A 21078-nucleotide genomic window follows, 5' to 3' on the forward strand; every position below is an offset into this window, starting at 1 on the left:
GATCTAGGCCGAGAATTTCGGGTTGGGGTTCTGTTTATGTATATATATATATATATATATATATATATATATATATATAAAGAACGAGCGAGCGATAGAGAGAGGTAACGTTAATCGGGGCCAGTGTGCAGAATGAAGCTTGCCGCAAGGGCAAAAAAGGATAATCGCGTAGCAGGATCAATAAAAAAAATACACTCAAAGAGGCCTTGCTGGACAATAATGAGGCATTTACAGAAAATAAAAAAAAAACTGCAAATAATTACGTAACGGACCTTTTGTTCCATTTTATCTCTAGTTAAGAACAAAACTGTTTGTTGTTTATAAATAGGCGCTCTCCTTTGTAGCACCAATACATTAGAGCAATTGTGTGTGACCATATTTGGGCATCAACAACTGATTCTAGCATGTTAAAATTAGCAAGAAAACTACCAGGTGAAATCATTACTTTTGCTTTTTCATAACTGGCACTGTTAAACAGACGCAAGCCAACGAAGCCCGAGGTTGAACACGGCACAGTATGTGCTGTGGCTAAGAGGATAACCCGGGGTCAGAGAAGGGCGGAGGCTGTTTAGGCACGGGACCGCGATACGGCGGAACGAAAAAGGCTGGGTGAGAAAGGAAAAACGAAGCCCCACAAAATCGCAGCATCCGCCAGCGCGAGCATCAACGAAGGCTTAGCTTAGTCAGTAGGAAATGGTGGCCCAAGGCCATTGGCAACTGCCAAACAGGCAGCTCGTAGAGTGGCCGTTTCGCCCAGTGCTGTGGCTTTTGTCAAGGTCGTAATCGACTTGCCATCATTACCAAAAGCTCATATCGGCGTTAACATTCAAGTTAAGAGCTTTAACAGTTCAGAAAAGCTCATATTTAACAGTGCACGACAGGTACGTCATTATAATCTAAAAGCGAAAATTTCGGACCGTAGTATACTAGACTAAATGTCATTCAACTAGCAGTGGCACTAGTGACAACGACAGAAAAAAACGTAGCGCCCTACTGGATCTAATCATAAATTTGCTTTCGTTTTCAAGATAACAGTACCCCGTGGTGACGATGCAGGTATTGAACTACCGTACTATTGTTTGAATACATACTGTGCTATCCTACAGTGCCGTATCTACGAAAACGGTTGTAGCAATACTAATAGTATCACAATTAGGCGTTGGTCGTCTTGCTTCATCGAGGGATAACGAATAATATCAATTCAACGCGAAGACTCATCGCTCTACTGAAATCAGGCTCGTTTCATTCCACTTAAGTAATATTACCCCAAACGGTGCCTTGAAAGTAGGCGTGCATACATAGTGCGTTGACGTTGTTCTTCTGCCGATATGAACGTAAGGTTCTGCCGCGTGTGTGAGCTATACCAGAATCGATTTTAAGCTATCACACCAAACCCTGGCTCAAATGAAAGCACATATAGACACACATGGACAAAGAAGGTATCCACAGTTCATCTGTCCGCATATAGTTCTAATGCTATATCATGTATGATCGAGTATGGCAACGGGCAAAGAAAACCGCATTCTGGCCGCGGAAGAGACTGCTGTGACTCTACCGACCGCACGGTAACAGCAGCCACGCCATCACCACTGCGGCGTGCCAGCAGTCGACTACAGAGCGACCGCAACCATCAACACCGCCGTAATTACCACCAGCATGGATATGGCTGTCACTAGACAGTTGCCCGCCAATACTGTAACTCGCAGTCGAACTTATATCAACGTCCAATACGAATCTGACATACAGACAGAAAAAACGGGAAGGAGCAAAAAAACTCGGTGATGACAAATCTACCCCTTTTTGGGCTCTACCTTCGTTCGATCGTTCCTACGTTGTTCTACGGATCCCTTCTATTTCGATTTGAAGGGCGCACACGCACTGTTGTTCACTCGCTCGATGCAGGTCGTTGCTGGCGTTACGTGCTCTCCGCATACGAAACGCCATATTGCGCATGTCCCGTTTGAAATAGCACTAACAGTAATGGTCATTTTCTGGCTTCATAAAGGTTGATGTATCTGTTGTATACCCTGCATGGAGTAATAAATGAACAGAATTATTTATAGTCAGCATCTAATGACGACGCTGATGATTGACTCTGCTTATATTCCAGTGTACTCAAACGGGTATCGCGCGTCATGGGCTTGTAGGAAAACACTTTAGGAATATATACGAACAATCGTAATGCGCGGATCGACAGTACCGTTTGTGATGTCCAGTACGTCTGCCATAAATGAGGACAATAAATCCGCTGTTTCCCCCTATAAGCAGAGGAATAACACGTATCGCTTGCGTTAGAAAGCTTTCAAGCCTATGCTGCGACACGTTTGTATTTCAGGCATACAGCAGAGAGACCAGTTTGGCCAGTGTTCTTCTGTATAAATACTTTCTGTTAGCGATATGAATCCTCGAACAACCGATCAAGAAGCCAGCAGTTCCTACACTATGGACCATGTCGCTCTGCAGCACCCGCTTAGTACTGTAGTAGCTTAGTACTCATACGTGGGTGTATCAAAACACCTAATTGCGTCATGATCGTCACCACCGCATACCGGAACTATGTGCTCGTATGTTTTATGTTGAACACCACCTTAGGCAGATAGATATATAGTCTTTTTTCCCTCGTAAAAAAGAATATCACAGAAATGCTCTAGTTCTTTGGTAACAATACTTCTATAGTACGTATAGTCGCCGATTGACCTCCTGGAGTATATATATAGGGCGTATAGACAAGCTGTTCTTCTATTATCTTGAACTTCTATTATCTATTCCTATTACGAGTTATTCGAATGAGTGGCAGTCCTGAATTTATTGGCATAAACTAAAAACTACTAAATAGACAGGGGTCAATGTATTTCATATTGTTTTGTTATTTTGCAAATTGCAACGAAGTACTAATTGTTTACTTTTTTCGCGTAAGATCCTACGTTTCGAGCGCAATGCATACACTGCTATCATTATTACTGCTAGATTTACACAATAACGTTAATTGTTACTGCTCGATTGCTTTTTCTGCTTACAGCGTGAACCAATTGCGACTTGCGTGACGACGGGTAAGTTAGCAATTATCACAAAAGCCACCAAATAGTAGTAATCCATTATAATGAGAGAAGTTCGAATAAAACGAATTCCCATCTTCGTAGAGAGGGAACTAGGTATATCAATGTTCTCGTAGAATACTGAATATTCAACGTTTTCTTACAGAGACTTCTTATAAAGCTCTAACTTATAAGAGCGGTTCACCGCCGGTTGTATTTATTGGCTTGTCGAAAAAGTATTGATCGTATTCAAACCAAATTAGAACGAATCTTATTTTCCTATTTTCAAAATGAATGTTTCCTAACGAAGTATGCGCTATTTCGGTATATGACTTTCTGGCATTTTTCTGGTAATTCCATCACTGTAGAACTTCTGTGGTTTCTAGACGAAAAATTACAATAAGTGATTTCTCCATTCCTTTACTGAAACAAACTTAATACCATAAAGTTCTGCGGAAAATGGTAATACAAAATTTGGGCTATATGGCACGTGCACTAAAATTTTTAATTCCAAGTCTCTCAGTGTTTGGCGAGTAATTAACTATTTGGTCCCATAGCATTGTCATTGTGGAAGACAATGCCTTTCCTGTTCACTATCTTTGATCGATATTGTTTTGCAATCGTTTATCATAATCTTGTTAGGTCTGAGGTTCGAGTCAATCATTTTGACATCTCTTTCCAATCTCATCAAATACACAACGGCATTTGTTTGGCGCCAGCCTGGGGGCAACACATTTTTTAATTGCATATTATTGTCCAATGTGATCCACTTGTAATCACTCGCGAGCATTCGTTTTAGCAATGGCTCGACTTTACCACGTTCGCAACTCAAAAATACCACTGAGTAAAATTTTTGCGTTAAGTCGCAATAAAGCCTTTTTTTTTTTTTTTTTTTTTATATCCACCTTTCTTCGATAAATTAGTACTTCGTGGTAGTGAATGCTTAGCCCCTTGGTGATATTACGATTGTTAGTTTTAGTTTCGCAATGATTCTATCAATCTTTTTCATGATTGGTTATTAAGAGTGTGTTTTACATCAAAATTCTTCCTAGAACACATCCTGACGATATACAGATTTTTCAGGATTGCGGACATCATTTGCGTTTTTTTTACGTAATAAAATTGTAAAATATAGTACATTTTGACAGGCGTTTCATTCATCCACAATATGTAAATTCAGTAAAACTGTGCGTTTAATACTTTCAACCAAACGTTTAATACTTTTTGGTAACATATATATATATATATATATATATATAGTGCGTCCCAATTGAGGACAGTTACTATCCACCGCGATTACAGCTCAATTCGAAATCTAGGCCACAACGTAGTCGATCTTAAAACGTTCCTCTTTTTGATTCGCAAACAACATATGGTGCACTAAGCGATCATAACAGGCATAAACTTATCAAAATATCGCTCAAGACGCGCTACATAAAAAAAATTTGATAGAATTAAACATGGCGAACTTTGGCCTGATAGGAAGCCAAAAGTTTCCAAAACACAAATCCAAACGGCCAAAAAATATAGTAGTAAAAAAAATTTAAAAAAAGGACTAACCGTTAAAGCTCATATGGGCACCCCAATCGATAATCGCCATCTCCCTCCAAAAAACGGCCGCAAATTTTCAAAACTATCAAAAGTCTACGTGTACGGCGCACTGTTCTCTACAACGACGAGTTTAATGTTTTGTCCCAGAAGGAACCAGCTTTCGTCTGGTAACATAGACTCCGCATGAACGCATTCCGGTTATGACAAGCAGCTTATTGAAGTTTCCCCCAAGTCGATGGACACAGGTACACACGTGAATGCTGTTGCTGATGCTGTTAATGCGATGTCGTCCAAGTGAGCAGTGATTTGCAACGGTTATACCGCACGAGCGCCCCCACTTTTTCTCTAAATGTATATATATATACATCTTCCGTGCTCTTTGGCCTGCCACAGTGTGCTTCTTCGTCTCTCATTTTTTCTCGTCGGCTGTTGCTGTCGTGTTTCACTTACGATCCGTCAGTATCCGTGCCTCAGTAGCAATTACCATGACACGCTTGTAGTGACGAAAAAATCAATTATTATTTTTTCTTTCAAACACTGAAATCTTGGATTACCTATTCTAATTAAATTTGTATTTATTGTCATTTAGTTGTACGGTTAGGAAGTGACTAGCCTGAATTCCGTTATGTTTCGATAACCTTCATGAAGACAATATGAATTCGTCCATCACTGCGATCTAATCGAACCATATTTAGGCTAATTCGTGTCCATTAGCATTAGTACAAGGTCGGTGTATATTTCTTCTGTAGATATCCGAGAGTAAACGGTTATACGAAAAAAAATTAGTTTCGACTGCAAGAATTCTCGCGTCCGTAAGGGCTAGCAGTTCCTCATCAATTCGCCCAGCTAAAGTATGTAAATAAGCTGTAAGATAAACAGAAGCGCTTGCTGAGTCTTTGCTTACTCGTCGCTGCCCGCAAGGTCATGCGAAGAATCTCACCGCTCTCTAACTTAACCTAGTTACAACTCCGTAGATATATTCCTCTAGAGCCCCTATGCTGGAGGCTTTAGCCAGACAAGCTCTGGTTGTATTCCAAATGGAGGATGCGCTAGGTTGTAACCACTCGCGGTCGAACGGGAGCCTGAGCAGGCTACGGGCAGGTATCGACGAACAAGTGCCTCGAACTACTTACTCGTTATTCTCTAGACCTACGAGAGCATATCTTATTCTAGTTCAGAGCGAAATTTGAGCTATCGAGACCCACGACCTCGCTGGCTTCTATGTGATCTGCTATAAAACTCAAAAGATAACAATCGCCGGCCGACCTCGTACAGGGATGTCACTACGTTATAACCACAGAATGGAAGATCTACACTGCGTGCTAGCAGAAGACAGCGTCGTCGTTCTCGTCAGTACCAACATTAGTATAATAGCTATATAACCTATTTTCGTCAACCGGACGCAAAGTTAACCCTCACTAAAGTTGAAATGCTCCTTAGCTATTCATGAAAGGTTCCGCCGGCGGCGGAATGGCATTTATGGCGACCTACACACACGATTGGACCAACCCTTGCATACGGCCCAGTTCGTTGCCTAAGACGTTGATGGACTTTTGCTGCCGATCGTTAGCATCAGCGTCTTCCTGACCTTTATATGCCACAGAGGAGGTTTCGCCAGTCGTATCTTTACGATAAATACTGAGCTCAGTAAAATAAAGTTTCTCAGCAAAAGTAGTTTGTTCAGGGAGTAAACGCATATCGAAGCGCACACACCAGTGGCCATTGACGTCGCCCTACAATTCGTGGATTTACCCGACGAAAAAGGAGAGCTATTCCTGGGCCATCCCAGTACAAAACCGTCTCCCCACTTCTACGTATGAAATGGTTTTGTCGCCCAACAACGCTGACGGAAAACCGTCAACTGTAATCGTTGATATCACTTAGTTTTATCCATGTTGCTCTGACCGCCGAAATCAACGGTGGTTCAATAGTCTTTGCTATTTGGCTGAAAAGGCATACACAAAGGAAGGCGAAGAAGCCTTCTCTCAGTTTGCCTCAGAATCGCTTATCGCAGAGTCAATTTCAGAAAGACAGATTTATCTTCAAGCAGGAAACCTTTTGCTTGAAGGAGGCGGAGCACCATCCCTATAAATGGTTCTCTAGTCGTGGATCGCCAGCCGACCTTAATAGAATACTTAGTGGATGTTTCAAGCAAGTGCTTTGGGGTAGGGTCGCGACTTATAAGCGAAAAGACTGGGAAAACAGATTCTTGGTACGAGACATTGTCCAGGCACTTCAAGTTGAAACAAGGCAGCGGGACCCGACCTAATGAAAAGCGAATACCTGGAAAACGCACTCATTCTGGCTCCTGCTGGACGGTGCTCTTCGACAAGTGCCTTCGTACAATCTTACTTTCCCCACAATAGCTCAAGGCCGTTCTTTTCCTCACCCCAAGGGCGAAAGCGACCCTGATCAGGTGGCAAAGCATAGCCAGAAAGTAACTCCCATTGTTTCTTCCATTGACGATTAGTCACTTTCAGGTTTTCGCTTAGTCTCGTTACAACCAGCAAGAAAAACAGCGGTCAAAAACTTTTCTTTTGTAAAAAAAGCTTTTGTATTCCCACTCAAATTTCGGCAGTAAAAGCTGGAACCGGGCATCTCACTGAGTACAACGTAGATAATATTTGCTTTACATAATACACCTGTCTCTCGTCCTTGTAAGTGGCGGCATCATTTTACGACTCGTGTTGCTTATCTTTTTCGACTGCGCGACTTTGTCCACTGTTTTCCGTGCAGCCTGTCTGAAGAAGAAAGGCCATCAAATAAGTCATTCCACCGAATAGAACATCAACAACAAGAAGCTTTTAAAAACTCCGGTTTTTTAAGCAAAACGTAACAGAAGAATATGATGGAAAATTACGTAGTTATCAACAGGTATTTTTAGTTTTAGTTTTAGTTCTCACTATATGTTCAAATATATTTGACGTATACCTAACGGTTGTCAAATTCCATTCTGACGGTTTCGTCGACTGCCACTTGGGTATAAAACTACCGATCACCGAAATGCGGCGCCGTCAATGAACACTCAAGCATTCGGAAGCGAGCAATGGATTTCAAATATCCCATACCTCAACCGGAAATATATTTCAACCATATATGACTATTTCCTATACTTTTTGTGCTTACTCAAAAATGATAATATTGATGCGTTAACACCTACGAACAGAATACGATACGGTCACAGTCAATTGAACAGCCTTAGTACTTACTTATACTCCATCCGTCCATAGCAGAGTTATTAGTATCAGATTGAATGATCTTAATGTATCTAAACACTAATATACAGCGGAGTCGTACGCAAAGTGGCTATGTTTTCTGAAAGTGGACCATTAGGGCGTAGTTTCAATTTGGTAGGTAATTCTAGAATGTATATACGATAAAAAAATTATTCATACATTTTATTATTTTAAAAGACACTGATGTGGTGTATTTTACTCTATATTTGATAGAGAAACCAGTGGTTCTCATTGTTTCCAAGAGACCATTAAACAAAGTTGCCCCCCGAAAGAGCTATCGTTCGTGTTCCCTTATCCGCCTATTCTTTCCATAGCCAATCGTGTTTCAGAAAACCACTAACGTAGCAAAACAGCTATTAAATATAATGATAATAATAATAATAATGTACATTTCAGATCACTGTTTCAATTGTGATTTTTTGCTTGCTGCAAGAACAGCCTTCTTAACACATTATATATATATATATATATATATATATATACATATATATACGCTCTTGATTAACGTAGATTTCTACACTCGTATCATGGCGCATCATTTGGCGCCCGATGAAAAGATTTCTGGTTTGTTAAATTAAAAAAGACCGACTAAACCAATTCAATTGTAATTTGTTTACAATTTATTTAATTATACAAGTAACAATAACAGCTGTTTAGCCAAATAACTTTTCACAAAAACATATATATATATGGGATTAACTTTATCGCTGTATTAACTCTTTCATCACTGTCGACTGGTTGGTCGTTTAAAAATTCGTGGTTTCTCTTTAGCCATTTAGGACATGTATGTTGCCCCATAAGGGCTAATCATTCTCCTCATCATTAATATTAATAACATTAAGTTATTCAATACGAAATATTAAGGTCATATTTCAAGATTACGCTATTTTATGGCAATGTGACGTTTTGTGACGCCTTTTTTGGACTCAAAATATATCCGTACGCTTCGAATTCTGAGACTGTTTGTTTGTGTATTGTTACCTGGGATTTCAGCCGGCCAGTTGTAGTAAGCCATGGAAAATCAGGAAATTTAAGTGGTTCACAAGTATGAATTCTAATTTGGAGCTATAGCGTCGGAGAAAGTTTCTATTTTCGAAGATTTTACCGCTAAAAGCACCAAGGGCATTAGTTAAAAAAAGAAAAACAAAAAATCAGAAAGAGGCATTTTTATACCAGAAATGAGTCTTGTAAAAAGACCCCTGTGAAGTTGATTAAGAGAGAGCCGACCCGTTCCGAAGAACACGAATGTTAGTATTCAGGTTTAATGTATCATCTACTTGTTGACCTCGGTTAAATGATTAAGATCGAAAAAACGGACAATTGGTTAAAATTAGGATCAAGAACAGGCGTAGAAAAGCTAGCCTCGCTTTGCTCTTACGTTACAACAGTGACCCATTTTTACAGCGGATCGTAAGTTGTGATGAAAAATGCGTCCTCTACGATAATCGCAAGTAATTATATCAGTAAATTGATGCAGCTGAACATCAACGTAGAGCTTCTGGTGGTCCTTCAACGATCTAATGCACGTCTTTTATCCAACACAGCCCCAAATGCCCTGGTTCATCGACTGTAACTGAAGTGAATTTGAAGAATTGGAGCAAATCGTGAAAAAATTCGATGACAACAACGCTTGACCTTATCCGGCAAGAATCAGAGCGGTGGCAAAGTTCGAGGCTAATTCACTATACTCACCGCACATTGCTTTTACGGATCATAGTTTTTTTTTATGATCTCGTCAATTTCATAGCAAGAAAATTACTCGAATTTCAACGTGATGTAAAAATTGCGTTTTTAGATCTGAAACTTTTGCACCCCGGACTTCATGAATGCAGTTCAAAGTAAAAGGACTAAGTCTGTGAAACGGTTCAGAACGAAGTCAATGGTTCCTTTCATACTGAGCAACCTAAAATAAAAGGGAAATAGAAAAGATCAAGAAGTTATGAACATTATATTCCGCTGACAACGGACTCTAATGTTAACAGTGGAGCTCTGTTGTCGCACTACTAGCGGTAGAAGTATATATGAATGAATAAATAAATAATATGTAGTTGAGATAAAACAAACAGCGCTGAATCTGTGTTGATGGTGACGAACAGCAATCTCGGTCAATCGGTCGCCGAATGTTCCACTCATTCAGTTACCCTCTGACTGAGTGACTTGTCAACGCTTCGAAACGGTCACAGCGCTGGATGGAGGACATGAATGATTCTTCTGCTACTGCCATGTAACTATAGTTGTTGCCGCTGCTGCAGCTGATACTGTTCAGCAAGTGATCAGTAGCAGGTTTGTAAGCGGACGATGGGCGATGGTCGAACAGGCAAGCGGACTCACTCAACCAGTCAGCCATCACCTAAATAGCTACGCCCCAACCAAACAAGACACAAGCGGTTAGATGCGAGCAGACACCGATCGACGCGCGAAAATTGTGAGCTGAACGGTAAACGGGGAAAGTCCGGGTACGCTTATGTGCGCGTACAATACGTAGCGCGTAGACAAATCAACTACACTCTAACCTATAGCAGAATTGTACCCTAAGGCACCTACAGGCATTACTTCGAACCGTGACACAACAAACTGCAATAAAATTCGCTTCACCAGGCGTAAATTCAAGTGATATAATTTGTTAACGATCCTAGCTGCTGTTTGTATAGCTCTTACTAAAATTTCGAGTTTTACGTCCGGTACAACATAGCTATTATATAAACTACTAAGTCTTGTAAACAAACGCGACTGAATCAAATTGAAGTGAAATAATCATATTTTTGCGACTAAGCGGCGACACCAATAACGGTGTTTGCGAGTCAGTAATTAGGATCCGAATTTATATTAGTGCCCAATGAGTGAATGGGCGGTGAGTCAAGAGATAGATATTAAACGAATAAACAAGTAAACAAACCAACCAATGAATAACTAGATATTAGTTGATAATTACCGCAATGATGTCTGCTACTGCTGGTTGATACTACTACAACTTCTGCCAGCATCAACTGCAGCAGCAGCAGCACTGCCGACATGCAGCGATGTACTGCTACAGGGAGATTTTTACATCCCAAGTCCCAGTCGGTGACTTTGTTGCCAGAGTCGTTTTTTCACTGTTTGGCCGCCGGTGCTGCTTGATCGTGCAATGCTATGGCAATGTTTTGCTCATTGCTGGCAAACGTGGTGAAGATCCAATGTTATTCGGTGTTGTTCACAGTGAGTTCCTCCTGCAAGAGCACTTTAGCGGCAGCAAGAAGTACAACAGCCACATCAGCGGACAGCATTCGATCGAGAGGCAGCCGCCAAAAGCTCTGGGGCATACAGACAGACAAACAGGCCAACTGGATGATATAGAAGGGATACGCAGAACTGAACAGAAACGAACCAGCTACTTTGCGAATGTTGTTGCTTTTGCGCCGGTGTTATTGTCGATATCTGGACGCTGATGCAAATTTCAACGTTGCTCGAGCGAATGCAGAAAATAATGTAGTGCACGGTACTTACTTAGTTCTATCTTTGACAACATCGATAGATGAACAAGCATATGGACAAACAGCTCGGGAACATCTCGTAGGTAGATAGTAAGACAGTTATGTTACAACAGATGAAGTCATACATCAGCACTGATTCCTACTATCGTTATAGTCAATCATGTGTTCCCCTCGTCATCCCCCCAAGTTATGTATCATCATGTGAACTATCGTAGCAACGTGATAATGATAGTGAGCTGCTCATCTCTCCATCTTAATTCAAAGAGAACATTATTCTAACGCAGCTGTTCTAGTTGCTTTTACTGTCCCAAAATTATCAGTTCTTTCCATAATATTGATGTATGACGTTACACACGCCTAACACGTATATCCTAATGTTTAACAGATTAATAATTTAGGTTATAAATAAAAATTAACATATGTTTCAATTCCGTCAACTTTTACCTCAGACGATTTGCTTCTAGCAAACCGTCTGAGGTAAAAGTTGTGTCTATCGCCACCTCTAAGCCTAAGATATTTAGTTAGATAGTAAGCCTCTAAGATATTTAGTTCATAAACTACGAGCGAAATGTTCTCCTACTAAATATATAGCATCCTACTAAAATAAATGAAAAGAGCTTTTTTGGAAGCATTTCTGTTTACAGCATTTGTATCAAGATTATTTCTTATGAGTTGTTTCTTAGAGTTTATTTAAACAAAAACAAATATTTCGACGATATTTTTTACACGTGCTAGACGTGTCATTTTTTATTGTCCTTTCTTCGGTTAGCACGGTTCACCGCAATCGTGGCTTCAGTTTAAGATCTAAACCACTCACCAATCATTTTCATTAGTCCCTCATTAATACGCGAGTAAAATTTCGATAGCGACTATCGTCAAAAAATGTAACGTCAAGAAATATCGATAGGTGTAAGCTCGTTAAGACGTCGTTTAGGTACGCTTACAAAAGACTCTAGCGAAATTAAATTTTCGGCTGACTGAAAGGTTAAAACATTATAATTATTATAATTAATTATAATTAGAATTAGTCCAGAATAATTAAAACGTGCAAGAAATGCAAAAAGTTTTTGTAAGAACTTTTTGCATTTCTTGCATTATACGTTTTGTAAAAAGTATAACAAAGTCAACCGTTAGAACTTATCTGGATGACCTAATGAGCACTAAATATTTTCCTAGCTAAACCGGAATGTAATTTCTGTATTCAAAATGCAGGATAATCTGAAACAGCCTTCTAAATTATTTTGACAATATTTCGATCCCTTTGAATTAAAGCCTTGTTGATACCTTCCGACTTGCTTTGCGGAAATTTTCCATGGATTTTTCGAAAGCCACACGGGAATGAACAATTGTAGATCGTCGACTTCAAGCAAAAAGGAAGTTTATAATCTTGATGCAGGTATGTCTAGCACAAAGAGATCATACAGTAACTGCCTTTCGTTTAAATTTTGAAGACGAACATCTTGCTATCACCATGACTAGTTTTGTGGTTTTGTTCTATAGTGGGATGAACTGGCTTTCTACTTTTATGGTACCAGAAATAGAAAACCTACGCATGTCCGCTACAACGAACAACCTATCAAAATTTGTCCGAATTTTAGCCTATCACTCTGTATGAATTGCAAGCAAGTTAAGCAAAAGCAGAATTAATTGTCGGGGGTATTTAATATGCTAATTCCGCTAGGATAACTAATTATATCATAATACCATCTATGGAGATCTAAAGGATCATAAAGATTCTTTCAACATACCGTACATAAGTGGATATTAACTTTAATATCTAGATCACGTATAACAAAGGCGACCAATTTTGGTTGCTTTCATTCGACAACGAAAATGCGGTGTCAAAAGCGACAACACAGTCTGTCCGAATAGAGCTATTTACTTCAATTAGTTTTCATGATCTGACGGTAGACGGCCCTTTTCACTCAATTTTTCAACGGCTTGCTACATACCTTATTACGCTTCTGTTGCTCACTTCTTTAGCCATACATCCTAAATGTAATCAAGAGATCCACTAGATACCTACACTATATTGACACGTCTTTTCTAACACACAATAATTAGTGGCAAATTATAAATCAAGTATAAAAAACAAGTGTAAAATAAGAGGTCTGACTGATCGTAACGCCGTTTTCCAACATTGGCTTAATTGTAAAAATCGTTATCGTTTACGCAGGAAAAATATACTTCTCAGCTTTAAATTCCCTGATTTCCTAATTTATATTCTCCACTTTTCTATAAACTGCTCGGACAGTGCCCACTAACTAGTTCCGAGCATTTTATCGTTAATACTACAGGCGCAAAAGTCTGGTAGAGAACGCAGACAAAACTTAACTTGCGACTCAAATGAACACTCTATCAAACATATGGAACAGACACTGAGCACAAGTTAGAACTGGGCTCTCATTCGATTGATAGTATGTTAACTTTTTGCAACGAAACTAACACACTCATTTATGGCAGTAAGTTCTGCTAATAGGTACAGTGTCTATGCAGAGAAAGAATAGGACAGTGTACATTTGGGCTAAGATAGACGCGGTTCGGATTGCTTAGCTTGCCCGCTCTGAGCTCCCACCCCCCACAACACCAACATCGTTCGCCTGCCGCAAAACGTAATCTAATAACCAAACAATCACAGCATGTTGTTGACGATCAAAATCGAAAACAGCAATATATCACTAGCCGATTTTTCTACTGTAAGGTAGTTCAGAACCGTTGGATATTTGTATGTAGCTTGTGTTTTCCTTCTTCTCTTCATATATGAGTGCTGCAGTAATACGACTATTAGCAGTGGTAGATACGACCATCTGAAGAAATGCCTGACGACGGTACCGGATGTAACACTCATAGGCTTCGTAATCACGAAGGTACATGCTACCCGTTGGCTGGCGTTATTGTTAACGCTTAAGCTAGATTTTCAAATAATGAGCCACGACGGCATGCCAGCTATTGTCAGGTTTAAAATAAATGAGGCGTACACATTCGCGTATGCTGATAATCAAAAGTAGTCGAATCCTTTGCGGCCTTTAAATCGAGACCCGTTTTCTACAGCATCAGGCAAACAAAGGGGATGTAGTTAAGCTACTAGCATACCCACCTGCATTAGAACTTCGAAAACCCTTATTATTTTAATGGCCTGGCTTTTACGTTCAACACTACAAAGCTTTAGTTCTACTTGAATTTCTTTATTGTTCTTTAAGTCTGGTTGTCGTACATTAAAGACATGCACGGATTTGACGAATTCCTCAGGAAGAGTGGATTCTTAAAACGTGTAGCTATACCAAAAATGTGATACTAAATGGGGTCAAATCGATTTTCACACCCACACCAAACCTAATTGATGAAAAAGTGAATCCCTAATTGCTTGGAGAACTGCAATATCCACGTACTAAGCATGTTTCCCACCGACTTTGAAGTGAACGGTCTACATAGTCAGCAGTTCCAAATCACTGGAAATTGGAAGAACCGAAAAAATAAATACATATATGTAATAAATTTCCTCAGCATAGACAGCCGCTTCAGTTGTGAAGATACCAAAAGATGTAGCATAACATAGCGTGATTTGCTAATAGTGTTACATAATTCATTTTCATAATAATACATAGTAATGCATAATTTCACAGAAAATGTGGCTCGTAAAATGTATCCTACAAGAACTCTGTAGTGGTCAAAACATATATCTTAATTAAAAATAGAATGTCCGATACGCAAAATTTAACTACCTAAAAATTCAGTAATTTTTTGATTATTTGTAACTGCACTTTATTATCGCCAGGAAACGCAATCAAAGTGCAATTGATATTCTTTTATGAGAACGAATAGCGAAGCAGAAACAGTAGCTCTAATTATTGATTCCGTTATTTATGCCGAACAAGCACCTCTACATAGATAAAACAGAAATGTTTCATTGATATTACTTCACTCAGTTGTATAAATCTGTCCGACATGGTCAGCCTTGGCCTCGAGCCTCTGAGTTAGATCATAGACTAAAGTCATAACGTAACGCTCCTTTCTCGTCCATTTGTGCTTCAGTCGTAATGATACATCGTTCGACACTGTTATTAATACGCTATTTGATAACCCGACACTATACACGTTACGTCACAGCCTCTTGGATGCTGTAACAGGCGGGCATTTCCCACCAGATACCGCTCGTTGATCAGAAGGATAAACTGAGAGGCCAACTCACGCCATACCCTGTCTAAAAACCAGTATTTCGCTATTTTGTTTAAACAAACGCATTACTCTATTACGGATATCTCATCAGAACACCCGTGTGCTTCTACGCCTGTCTCCTTTGTTTGCTTAGCCATTCTAATCGGTGACCCATCTAATAAATATTCTCTTTGTGAAGTATCAATTTATGTCAAACCACTCAGCTTGACTCACGCTGGCGAAGTAAACCGTATGGGCTGTCACCGCATGATCATAAGATCGTTCTAATATTCGCTTGTTAGTTGCTTAGCTCTTCTCTACTTTGAGTAAACTTCATTAGCATGCTATGTTTAGAATTTGCCTTTACAAGTATGCGCAAAATTGTACGTCGCATTCAATACAGAAGATAACACGCGAATATATGGTATATATGTATAGTACATCATATACATATACATATATGATCTATATACGGCTCACGAGGGATGAACGAAGGGCGTCAATTGGTAATAGATAATAATGTTGAAGCTTTTTTTTTGTTTCGAGCCAACAGACCTTTTGATTGTTGAATCTAATAGTCGCATTAAGCAATTTTGTTAGTTCTGGAACGACCTTAGTCGTTTTGTGTAACGTGTGTCATATTAAAGTGGTGTTCGCACGGCCTGGTTATCGATAACCAAGCCGCATAGAGCTGCAGGTTTCATTGCCTTTCCTTGAAGAGGCAGCAAGTGAACGGCTTAGGCTAACTAGATAGGCCGAAAATAAGTTTCATACAACAGAAAGTAATGATCCGTTTCGGTAGGATTGTTTATTTGCTGTCATACCTTTGCAATGATAGTAATCAGCATCAAATTGTCTTTCGACGTGGCCCTTAGGATGGATCATGTAACATTCATATCTCGCACCAGCTGCATGTTCTTCAATGTATAAGAGCCAAGAAAAATGAGTCGTCCATTTCCCACAATTCCACGGTACAATATGATGCAGACATTGTAGAACATATTTTTATTTTATAGGCTTTCGTAATGCATATTTGGAGCATCAATGAAAGTTCCAACTTGAGCTCATTCAATGCATTCGATAAAAATTACGTTATAGAATTATATGTAACGAAGTGGAGTTAGCTTATGCCTAAGAAAGGCATCGCAATCGTCGATATTAGCTGCTAGAATTTGAAATTATCAGATCGATTATTTCCAAGCTATGTTCATAAGTTATAGTTAGATAAATTCTGCGATTCACACACTGACCTTTATCCATGTTGTTCTCTTACGATTACCTGATGAACCAAATAAGAGCCTCTGGTGGCTTGCAATTGTTACCTTCACAATGCGGCGTTGGTCAAACAGTGGTTGTTTTTGCTATTGAACAATATTAAGTAACTTGTTGTCGATGCATCGTATGCAGTGCTATTCCGTGCTAAAATATAAGGACTATATATTTGCTTTGTGAAATGCAAAACATCAGCTACGAAAATAAGTATGGAAATAAACAATAGAACCAATTCCGTTGCACGAAAGTATAAGACGAATCTTGAATACATTGGGCATTTTTTTTTGTGGCATTTTTTGGGTGTTTTTTTTTGTTAGGAATCTATTCGTCGCAATTGTTATTCAGAAACAGCATCAAATTTAAAGCTCACGTTTGCGTACAGGGCCATGAGGTCATCCGATATCGATAATATGCTGACTAACGCACCAATCAACCAGTAGTCAAAAAAAGTACAAAGCAACCGATAAACTTGATAGGCTGCAGAAACATAATGCCTTCACTACAATTTTCATTATTATGCAGATAAATGAGAATAGTCGTAAGGGAAAGTAGTACTGCGTATATCCAATAATACACATAATATATATGTATACATCTGTGTAACATATATATTATTAGCGTCATAATCTATAATTAATATAATAATAATCACAAAGCATTATACTATAACTTGTCAACAAAAGAGCATGTTAACAAAGCAATACTCTATATGCATTGTTTTCAAATGTGATCAAGAAAAGGAGATATTTATACGCCACATTTTCTTCATAATAACATTTCTCAATTGTTATATATCTCACAAAAAAAAACATTATTACAGCACGTATTTCCCAAAGAAAAGCTTTTCCGAAGGAACGGTTTCTGTATTTTAAAAGCAATAAGTCAAGTTCTAGTACTGATAACAGCAGTAGAATTAGTGATTAAAGAGCAAGAAAAAGGGAACAAAGAGAACTCGTTGTCGACGTTGCCCATAACCAGAATAATTGTGCGCGTCATTATACACTATCTTTATATCTCTGGCAGCAGCAATGTCACCGATCATCATGAGGACAATAATGACCGAGTGAGCAAACAGTGATGATGTCGTACGCGAGTGAAGAGCTAAATATATGTACACAACTTTATTATGGCGTTATTCATAACGCCAGCTGGTCGAGTACGCACAGTATAAGAGCTACACAAATGGTAAACCTTCAGAGCATGGCTTAACTATTATATTATGCCATTAAAAAAATCGCCTTAATTTCAATTCCAAGAATTTCAATACAAGCTTAAAACAAAACACACGATTTTTCATAACTTTTTTACGTAAATTAACAGTCACAGCCAAAATTTCTTCGCTGGTACACTCAGACATAATGCATAAATTGCAAAAGCTTAGCCAAAATAACTAATAATTAAACTTTTAGAAATTACGCCGTAATAACGGGTACCGTAATAGCTTAGTAAGTATTCGGTAATTATCTTACGGACACATGGTGGTGTAGATTCAAATCCTAACATAGACACACGGTTCGTTTTGTGCTTAGATCTAGCTATCTTATGGAATACCTATCGGTGGCGTTGCATGTTTAATTTAAGTCGCAATAACGGGGCGGCTCTGTTTTAACCATGAAAATCCTTTTAATGTCTCTGTAACGAAAAACCTAGAATTAAGAAAGCCCCTTCAATACGTCCTAGAGTCCGCATGATACCGTCACTCAAGCTCTATAAAACAGTTAATAGGACCAGCGGTTTTCGTAGGCTTATACGCGGCAGTTTGATTCGTCACACTTGTCCGGTCAGATACGCTCCATCTAAGAGGACTTATCATCGCGTTGCAGCGTAGTTCTTCGACCATACAGCAAATGATCCTTAGGACTGGACGCTGTGGTCTAGATTCGAACCCGGTCATAAACAAACTTCCGTTTCCCGTTTTTTTCGTTCGGAACCAGCTGTTTTATAAAATGCCTAAGAGCGACACCGGACGTAAAGCTCGAAACAGCTTAATAATTTCAAATTATAGCATCAAACGCAAGCATTTTTGCGCAGTACATACGAGGCAGTGTTCCGTGATAGAAAGAGTTATTATCACCTACTTTACTAACGACTCATTTCTTTCTCTTACGTGTTTGCCGTGATCGACTATAGTCGTTTAAGGCTGGGTCAGATACGTAAGACCTTTTTATAACACGGTACAAAAATCTCCTAAGAAATGTAGATCTTCGTTGTAGCGTAGGTTGTAATAATAATATTAGTAATACGGACCAAGTGGTTCTCGCCATCCAATTTTTTTCGTAAATAGGACCCCCGCCATATATATATATCTACAGCATCCGTTCTTTTTTTGCTTATAAACAATAAAGTATCTTTAAAAGTACGTAGTGCGTATCAAGCGCGCTGTGCAATATTACGGTGCGGTTACATGCCCCAATTTAGCCTGAAGCGAATCTGCCTGGCCTGAAATCGAGCTCGTCACGGTTGTTGGATCACTCTGTTGCAATACCCTCACCAACTGCTACAGTTGTTATTCTCGTATGCTTCCACCACAGAACGTTATTTGTAGTTCTCCTATCACTGCGCGTTAATCAACCCACCGTCGCATTTTTCTCTACTTATGTTGTTCAGTTACCCTGTTTTTTTGGCGATTCGGACGGACGTATTGTTTTCGTTAACCTTTATTCCGATTGTAATCATCAGAATTCACACGTTCACAATTCGGACGTTTCACAAGCACATCTTTATTTTGTGAAACAGATGCCTAATAACGTTGTATAAATTACCCCGGCTCCTATAATTAATAAGCCGTTCCCTACGTTTATTCCATTATATCAATAAAATTTTAAAATTTGTGTAAATATCACGCTGCTTGATGTACTAACTAAGTATGGGATACGAAAGCACCGAAAATTTCCATTTATTTTCAACCGCTGCTTGGAACCCAGCACACACAATGTAATATTTGATCCACAGTAAAACATCGATTTTTTTCGAAAATCGAAATTTTATATGCTTCACAAACTAAACTACTGATAAGAACACAGCTCAGGATACTCATTTAATTTCTGCATAGTGAAGTGATGTTCGTACAGTTTTTAGCGAGCAAAAGGTTCTACTATACTTGTCGTTTCCGCTATTACATTTGTGTTACATAAAGGTTGATTCAAGCTTATCTCGAGAACTAAGTTGAAAAGAGATACACTATTTGAGAACAGCTTCTAATTTTTATATCAAAAATCCAGCATTCGAGCCCTCCGTTTGGCTTCTCGAAAATCTTCCTCGGAACATCCTTTAAGGAAGCTGCATGGTAGTTTACCATAACATAGATTGTCGGTTTCGAAAGTTGAAAACTCACTAACATTTGTTCATTAAACCGCAGAGGACAGGGTAACGAGGCCGAGAACGTAAAAACCACCGCTCAGATCACCGCTAGAGAAAGGCTGTTCTCACAGCGACCATTAGTATTGGTCGCAACGTTGGGTTATGGTCCACGCGATTTCGGTACTAACGCAGGACACGGAAATAAGGCTCTGCCGTGAAGCGTGAGTATCTGCAAAAAGACTTGATCAACAAGCTGAACCAGAGGTATGCAGTACTAGAATCAAGTGGCTGCACGGCGAATGAAAACGCCAAGCGACCCGAACCATAATGAATTCAGGACGGGACGGCGCTCGAGACTCACCACAGTGATACCGCGCAGCCGTAACAGCCGTGGCTGTTTGGGAGTCACCTCACCGACGACGCGAGGCCGTTAGCAAATAGTGTTGCAAAGGGTGCTGCGGCACAGGGCACGCGCAAACGCTACGTGGGCGCAGCACAGATGGTAACAATGGCCGAGCGTTAACTGGGAATATATAGGTACTAAATTGCGCCTAGATAGTGCGATTAGGATATAAAAGCTCCAGTCGGTAAACAATTTCTGTTCAGTTTCCGATCAGCAGTCTAGTCCTATACAAGGTAGCAACAGCAGCTATCGAATTTTCATCGGACGGCAAGAGACAACCAAATACGCGTAAACGCGCACGTAGTTTGCCTTGTATATTACTGTGGTTATGGCTGTCTGTGCTAACCCTGACAGCTAGCGCGGAGCGCCTTCTGCGAAGCCCGTTCATTGCTGGCGTACGTTTTTTCGATGTCGACTGCTACCATGGTTTGTAATCGTACCACATATATTTCTGAAACCACTCCTACAAAACTTATAGATATAAAAAAACAGTACACAACAATCAATAGCAGCATCTGCACTTCCAACTACAACAAAGCCAAATGGTTTGTCCTATGGTACAACTTTATGCACTGTGTCCGCGACAGTTAGTGCATAAAAGAGATCAAAACTTATCCAATGTAGTAAAATCGGACTTCCAACAAAACCTATTTTTT

General features: G+C 39.5%; 1 protein-coding gene across 2 annotated transcripts in view; it reads right to left on the reverse strand.

Moving 5' to 3' along the window:
• The window catches only part of LOC111253591 (insulin-like growth factor 1 receptor), an 86271-nt gene that overhangs the window by 59649 nt on the left and 5544 nt on the right, over positions 1-21078 (reverse strand). The window contains exon 2 of one of the 2 annotated variants that reach the window (XM_086976143.1): positions 4596-5079. The exons of the other annotated variant lie outside the window; for it this stretch is intronic. The gene's annotated coding sequence lies outside the window, so the exon portion shown is untranslated. The remainder of the gene's footprint in view (positions 1-4595; positions 5080-21078) is intronic. 2 annotated transcript variants of the gene reach the window in all.

Source organism: Varroa destructor, unplaced genomic scaffold, assembly GCF_002443255.2.
Source record: "Varroa destructor unplaced genomic scaffold, Vdes_3.0 BEIS01000007.1, whole genome shotgun sequence".
Lineage (NCBI taxonomy): Eukaryota > Metazoa > Arthropoda > Arachnida > Mesostigmata > Varroidae > Varroa > Varroa destructor.